Source organism: Molothrus aeneus, unplaced genomic scaffold (genome assembly GCF_037042795.1).
Source record: "Molothrus aeneus isolate 106 unplaced genomic scaffold, BPBGC_Maene_1.0 scaffold_148, whole genome shotgun sequence".
NCBI classification, from domain to species: Eukaryota; Metazoa; Chordata; class Aves; order Passeriformes; family Icteridae; genus Molothrus; species Molothrus aeneus.
Window position 1 is genome coordinate 102,500 of NW_027098811.1, and position 7,141 is coordinate 109,640.

The 7,141-nt window shown below is 45.0% G+C and overlaps 1 pseudogene; it reads right to left on the bottom strand.

Moving 5' to 3' along the window:
- Positions 1 to 1,179: 1,179 nt before the first annotated feature.
- On the bottom strand, positions 1,180 to 2,357 carry LOC136569607 (uncharacterized; annotated as a pseudogene).
- Between the last annotated feature and the right edge of the window lie 4,784 nt (positions 2,358 to 7,141).

The window sequence follows — 7,141 nt, forward strand, 5'->3', positions numbered from 1 at the left end:
GGAGGAGTGTTTGTTGCCTTGGGGAAGCCTAGTGCAAGTGTATTGCTGTCCTTTCCCATGGGAAGGCAAAACGGTCCCTATCTTCTGGCTGTATAGGTATCATAAGGAAGATGTCTTTGACATCCATAGTTGCCATTGCCATGATTGAGTGAGCCTTTTCTTGAATTGATGTTATTAATTCAGCTAAGTTAGGGACCAGTGCTGTAAGAGGGTCTGTGTTGGCATTAAGCCTGCGAAAATCTACTGTTAATCTCCACTTTCCACTGGCTTTTCAGACTGGCCATACCGGTGAATTAAAAGGAGAATGTGTGTGAATTATTACCCCTTGGTTTCTCAAGTCCTGTAGAACCGCTTTGATACCTTCTCTGGCACCAGAAGGTAGAGGGTATTGTTTTACATTAGTTGTTTGATTATAGGGTAGGGAGGGTGCGGTTTGAAGCAGCCTAATGTTAAGTGGCAGTGTGCCAAAAGACCACAGAAATCCCTCAGAGTCTTCCCACTGCCTCCCAGCAAGGACACCCATTCCTAATCAATTATTTGGAATGTTCCCAATTACCATTTTGATGGCTAGTTGATGCTCATTTCCAGGGCGCGTCAGTTTGGCTAAGGCAACATTCATAGATTCTGTAGTTCCCAGAGCATTAAGAACACAGCATTGTCTCTTAGTTGGAACAATTCCACACCTCTGGGCATCCTTTTTTGTTAGTGCAGAGATTTGAGCCCCAATGTCAATCAAAAAGGTTACTAGTAGCCTGTGGAGGCCTGTGATAGCTGGGCTTAATTTATATCCTGATTTATTTTTAGTAAGCATTCTTAAATAAACCCAAGCTCCGCCCCTTTGCCCGCCTGTAAGCGGCAGAGAGATTTGTTTCCCGAAAACCCTGTTGGTTTTGGTTCACTGCCTGTGCTCTGTGGGAGAGGCTGGGGGAGGGTTAGTTTTTGTCCCTGAGAAGGGAGGGGTGCACTGGGTTGAGCCAATGGATTCGGTTTTCGCTGGTGCCAATTATTTATTATTTTCTGCAATTTCTCAAGGGGCAAACCATCCATCACCTCTTTGGGGACCCACTTTTGAATTCCCAACAACCACCAACGGTGGCAGTTAGAGATCTGTTTTCCTTTCTCTATATTTTCACTGTGAGGAGCCCCAATAAACCAAACACCTTTGTTATTTTCTGATTTCTATGCCGGGGTTTTTATAGCTCCATATTGTCTACAATAATTAATTAGATCTACTGCAACTTCAGCTCATGTCCAAACTTTATGGCTACTGGCAGGTGAATCAGATTGAGAAGCTGAGGGCTGTGAGGGGGAAGAGTAGGGAGTGAAGCCAGGATCTCTAGGTCCACTTTGGTCAGGGGAATTCCTGAGGAATCTTATCTAGTCTTTCTACAGGATTCAAAGCCATTATGGTTTTCTGTAGAGTCATTGCTGTATGTTTAAGTGTTTCTGGAAGCCCACGAGTTCAACTGGTCATTAGTTCTGGCTTCACAGGTAATTGCATTGGGCATTCAAAACCAGGAACTAATTTCTTTTCATGAATCATTTGCAGGCAGGCGGCTTTGTGGACACTTTCTAAGAGCTGGTCGGTGGTGTCAACGATTGCCAGGGGGTCACCCCTTTCCAAAGGATTCATTCTCCTGGCCCAGAAAGACGCACCCTGTGTCAGGGACCACGCATCACTCTTACCTCCTTATCTCCTGTTATGAAGAAGGCTCCATGTCCCCAGTACCCACTGGCCTCCGGTTAATTTAATTTGATCTCCACCATCGAGGGACACTCGGAAGACATATTCTGTCTCTGATTCTTGTGGGAGGCGCCCAAATTCTTTTTACAGCTTAGCTAATTCGGTAGCACTGAACGGTATTTGTTTAGTTGTGATATGTGGGTCAAGATCCTCTTTCGGCAATGCAGAGAGACAGGGAGACCCACTCGGTAATCAGAATCCAATTTTATTGTGGGATACAAGCACTTATATACCATTTCAGGGAGACTAGTAATGTGTACTACAATGATTAGGTTAAAATCACATACACAAACTTACGCATATAACAACATCTCTTGCTTGCAGAGTTTAATGCGATTTTCTTTTGCCAGTAAACCCGTTTGATTTAATCTTCTTGCAATCCAGGTCGAATTTTCAAAGTTCCGTTTGTTTATGCCAAGGCATCCTGTTATCAAATCTCTTATGTTAACCAGGTCCAAAGTGCATCATCTGTCTTATGTCCCCCAACATTCCAACAATCCTCATCATTAATATAGTTCTATTCTGTTTGAACCAAGGGTCTCAAGCGAGGACAGCAGTATTCGCTCCAATTTTTTACTGCCTCAAGTTCCTGACGGGGATAGATTTGTTTCATGTCAGGAGTTTCCTTTTCCTCTGGCTCTGTAGAGGAATCAGTATGATGTGAATTCTTAGCAAGTTCCTCTCTAAGGGCAGCTCGCAACATATAGATCTCATTTCTATCTTCCTTTAATTCTTTCTGCAAAATTTCAACTAGGTTTTGAAGGGAATCTATTCTTGCTATTTCCTCGTTTCTTTGCTTAAAAAGGGTTTCTATGGCTGCTGTGAGACAAGCTGCCAAAACTGAGCAGAGGATGGTTTTATTTTTGCCCAGTTTAACTTCTGTTTCATGTTGTAAAGAACAAATTCTATCTATGACATTTTCTAAATTAAACCAGCTGTTCTCTACCCAAACCTCCCCCCTTGGAGAAGGCTTGGCATTCTATTTAGCAAGCAGAGCAGAAAATTCAGCTTTAACTTCTGTGCTAGAGTTTTCAGTCATTTTATGAAGGGACCAAAACCATGACAGGGAGGTGCAAACTTAAGTTAGACAATCTCACAGCCTTTGCTGTGTTCCCCTTTGCTTCCCTGGCTGGGTGAAGAGACCAAATCTCCCTGGGAGGCCCTGCTTAGCTCCTTCAAGTTGTCCCTTCCTTCCCAGACAGTCCAAATTCACACATAAACAAAAACAGTTTCCCCTTTTGCGCTAAGAGATTTTTTTGGGAAATTCTAAAGACAGAACTCTCAATAGAGTATGGGGGCGTATTTCACCTGGGCGTGCGCAGTTTGTGGGAAATTCGAAGAGCTTTCCTTGCTTTCCAGCTTCGTTCAACCCTTTCGCGATGAAGGGCTAGGTGTGGCTGAAGCAAATCGTCCTTCCCCTGTTACAGACTACAAACAGCCTTGCAGACCCTTCTGTCTATCAGAATCCTGTCCATGATGCCAATTTAATGTCACGATCCGCTCATACCAATGGGGGTGGTGATGGTTGGTTAACTGATCTCGGAGTGCAACAACCTGGAAAGGGGATTGCAGTATCAATCCAAACAAATGCACCTTTATAGAATGACCACAGCAAACGCATGAAAGGAATTAGGGAGAGGAAAAGAATAGAAAAGAGGGGGAGAAAGAGAGAGGGAGTTGTCCTAAGCTGATTATATGATGCTTTTAACCCCAATCATCTTGTTCTGTTTATGCTGCATAATAAGTTTTGCACCTTTAAGACTTGTTGCAGAGAGTGAAGGGGGGAGAGAAGAAGCAGCAGTTTGTTTTCAGACACTGCACTCACTCCTCCACATTCCTGCTCCTGGACTGTGTTGTCTGTGGATGAACAGACAGTGGGACAGAGCTCTCCTTTGCTTTTAGTTAGTTTTAGCTTGCTGAGGCAAGGAAGTTCCCTGGACTGTGGTTTCTTTTCTTTTTTCCCTTTTCTTTGGACCTCTTGAAACCTGCTCTGGACTGAACACCCAGAAGAGCACCGGCAGCTAGCACCTGTGGCCCACCAGGCCGGGCCTGGCCCGCAACATTTCCAGCACCAGAGGGACTGATAAGAGCCTGTGTGAGCTGAACTGCAACCGAGGGAGGGGACTTTCTCAGTTTGTCATCTCTTTTGGAGCAACAAGGGGTTTTATTGTTCAATATTGTTTCAGTTTTATTGTTTAATAAACAGGTTTTTTCCACCTCTTTCCAAGGAGCTATTTTCTCCTGGACCGGTTGGGGGGAGTGTTGCAGAGTGACGCCATTTCCTGTTTCAGGAAAAAGGAAAATCCCGCAGGTGTTGGGATAGGTGAAATCTGTCCTTTCCCCTCCCCCTTTGCCCTCCTGCTAAGTGCTGTCCATCAATCTTAACATTCCAGCAGGGTCATGGTGTGGTTGGCAGAAGTTCAAAAGAAGCCCCTCAGGTCCGGGCTCATTGGCCTGTCCAAGTGTCTTTATCCTTTGAGCCTTCCCCTCCTCCCACCTGGTTGGTGGCTCACCTGTGCCTTTCCCTCCCCCTGTCCCCGGGCTTAAAAGGACATGGGACCATGCGGTCTGGATTCTGTTGGGAGCTGTTACAAGATTCAGAGGTCTGTCATCCTGGAATAAACTCTAGATTAAAACTCTACAGCAGAATCCTCTCCTTTTTCTCTTCACCGTCCCCTGAACCTTTTCCACCAGAGGTAAACTGAGTTTCTACTATGCCTGGATTTGTTGCGAGTGCCTAGCTGCACGATCCAGCCGGCCAAATGTATCTCTGAGGTGAAACATCACAGCTGCCGCCTTTGGCCCAGCAGCAAGGGTCAGATGAGCCCAGGCACGTCCCACCCGGTAATATTGGGATTAATATTTCATAGGGGAGGGGCCAAATGAATCTGCTTTCCTAGAGGAGCCCCTTTGGGGGTTCTCCCCAAAATTTACCCTGAACCAAGACAGGAGTATAGCTACCAAATGTGGAGAGACTAAGTCCTCATAGTCCAGCTGACAGAGTTTGCCTAGTCACGTTGGGAAGAAAATGGCCCTGCCTGGTTAACTCAAGGTTAAGTCCTGGTTAACTCAAGGTTCTATTATAGTCTATTGCTGAGGGGGGAAACAGAATCTTGAAATGGCTGAGGGGGAACGGATACAATCAAGAAGAAGAAGAAGTCTATTGAAATTGCTGAGGGGGAAAAAGATATTGAAGACGGGTACAGACAGTCCATGTTCTCAGCAGGATAAGTCAGTATCAGCAGTGAGTGGGACCCACTGTTTCAGGACTGCTTTCTGGGGGAAACCAGTCTAGGTCCTGTAGGCACATCTGTAGGCAACACTCAGCAGGCATCCTGCTTCAGTCAGGCCAGCACCCCTGCATCAGAATTACAGGTGTCTCAGTCTCAGTCCTTGGTAGGGGGGCTTCAACCTCGGTGCCTCACGCTGGTAGTGGAGATGAAGGATTTTCCATGGGGGGGCTACCAAGTTGCCCCAGCAAGTTCATCTGGCCAAGAGGTGGGAAAATTCCTGGTCTATTGTCGTGAAGCAGGTGCAAGCATATAGGCCGGGTCGCCCTTTGGCAGGCCCTGCTAGAAGCAGTCACTGAAGACACAGCTGTGAACAATCACTTGGCAGGCCAGAATTCTGCTCAGGGGCCTCAGGATTTTTGGTGTTCATCCATTACTGGCAGGCCAGAGGTCCCATCGGGGTCCTCAGGGTCCCAGTGTCTGTCCTGGGAATGGTCGTGAGGCAAATGAGGGGAACTTTAGACTGTCTTTCACACGTATCAGAAAATCTATTTACTGAAATGGCCAAAAAGAATGCATAACATTTACAATTGAGGGGGAAAAAGAAAACCAAACTCAAACCGTTGGAGCAATATCATTCTAGAGAATGCCATGTCTCTATGAAAAATACAAAAAAATTTCTGTTTTCAAACGCACCCACAAATCACCATTTTGCATCTTTTTTGTTGTTGTTGTTGTTGTTTGTTTTAAAGCTCTGGCACTTATCTGATTCCTTTTTGAGTTAGTTCAGCTCATTAATCTAGTAAGAAAGCTGCTAAAATTAAACGGAAAAACCTATGGGGAACAGGATGCCACTTCAGCCATGTTGTAGGGAAGCATTAGGTCAGCCTTCTGTCTTGTAGAAATATGTCTGTCATATAGGAAAATCAATGTGTAGCACTATCTTATTTTGAACTTTCTCATTGCTACTGGGTTCCTGAATGATCAAGATGGTTTAAACCAACAACAGGCAGCCCTCTAAGATACTCCCCAAACTATTGCAATGGAATAACTTGATCAGGTGAAGAGCTCGCTATGCAAAAGCTGAATATGATGTCAAGAATGCTTTGTTGTGGATTACCATTGTTTGGGATCATTTATCCCTTACCCTCCCATGTAGGTATAGGAAAAAATTAAGAAACCACAAGGCTTTTACAGCTGTTCTTGTATTTTGGGATCGTAAGGACTTGGGTTGGTAAACAAAACTGTGGTGAGTTTTACTATTGACTTTATCGCTGTTTCACTTTGAATTAACTGCTTTGCATTTCAGCTTACCCATCAGAATAATGAGAAGAAGAATATCTTCCTTCCTGCCCAAAAGATGTTGAATTATGCCTGTGATGTCACGGACTTAAAGATGAAAACCATTGTGATTGAAAGGAAGTATTGGCATGCCACAAGGTAACTGGAGTGAGCTGTATTTCCTCCTCAGCTTCACTGTGATAGTAGAATTTTAATTAGCAGTTCCAAAACTTTGTCTTAGCATAGTCTGGTGACATATCTCAGTAGAGCAGTGTCCTAGGGTGACTTTATGATGTTGTATCCCCAGCCATCTGTTCTGTTAATGCTGGATATTATATTCTCTGCCTTCAAGACTGCTTCTGAGAGCAAAGGTGGGGAGAAGAAGAAGTACGGAGTTTGTTATCACAGGCTGCACTCACTCTTCTAAAAGCAACACTGCTCCACATTCTGTGCTGCACTGTGTTGTCTGGGCACTGATGGAGCAGAACAGAGTGTTCTTTGCTTTTCAGTTGGTTTAGCTGGCTGAGGCAGAGTTTTCCCTGGACTGTCTTTTTTCTTTCCCTTTTCTTGGAACTGTTCAAACCTGCTCCAGGCCTATGGGGGCCTACTCTGGGCAGCAGCCTTTCCTAGTGCCGGAGGGATTGATAACAGAGCAAGCATCCACAGGAGAGACTTTCTGAATTTGTTGTCTCTTCAGAGCGGCGATTGAGTTTTGTCATCTGGTATTGTTCATTTTTTGTGCTGGGGGGTGCTTTCCCTGGTAAATAAACAGATTTTTTCCACTTCTCTCAGAGGAAATGTTTCCCAGACCAGTTGAGGGGAGGGGCCGTGTAGGTGGGCTTTCTGGGGGGGGCCCCCTGAGACATAAACTTTAAAGAAATTTAGG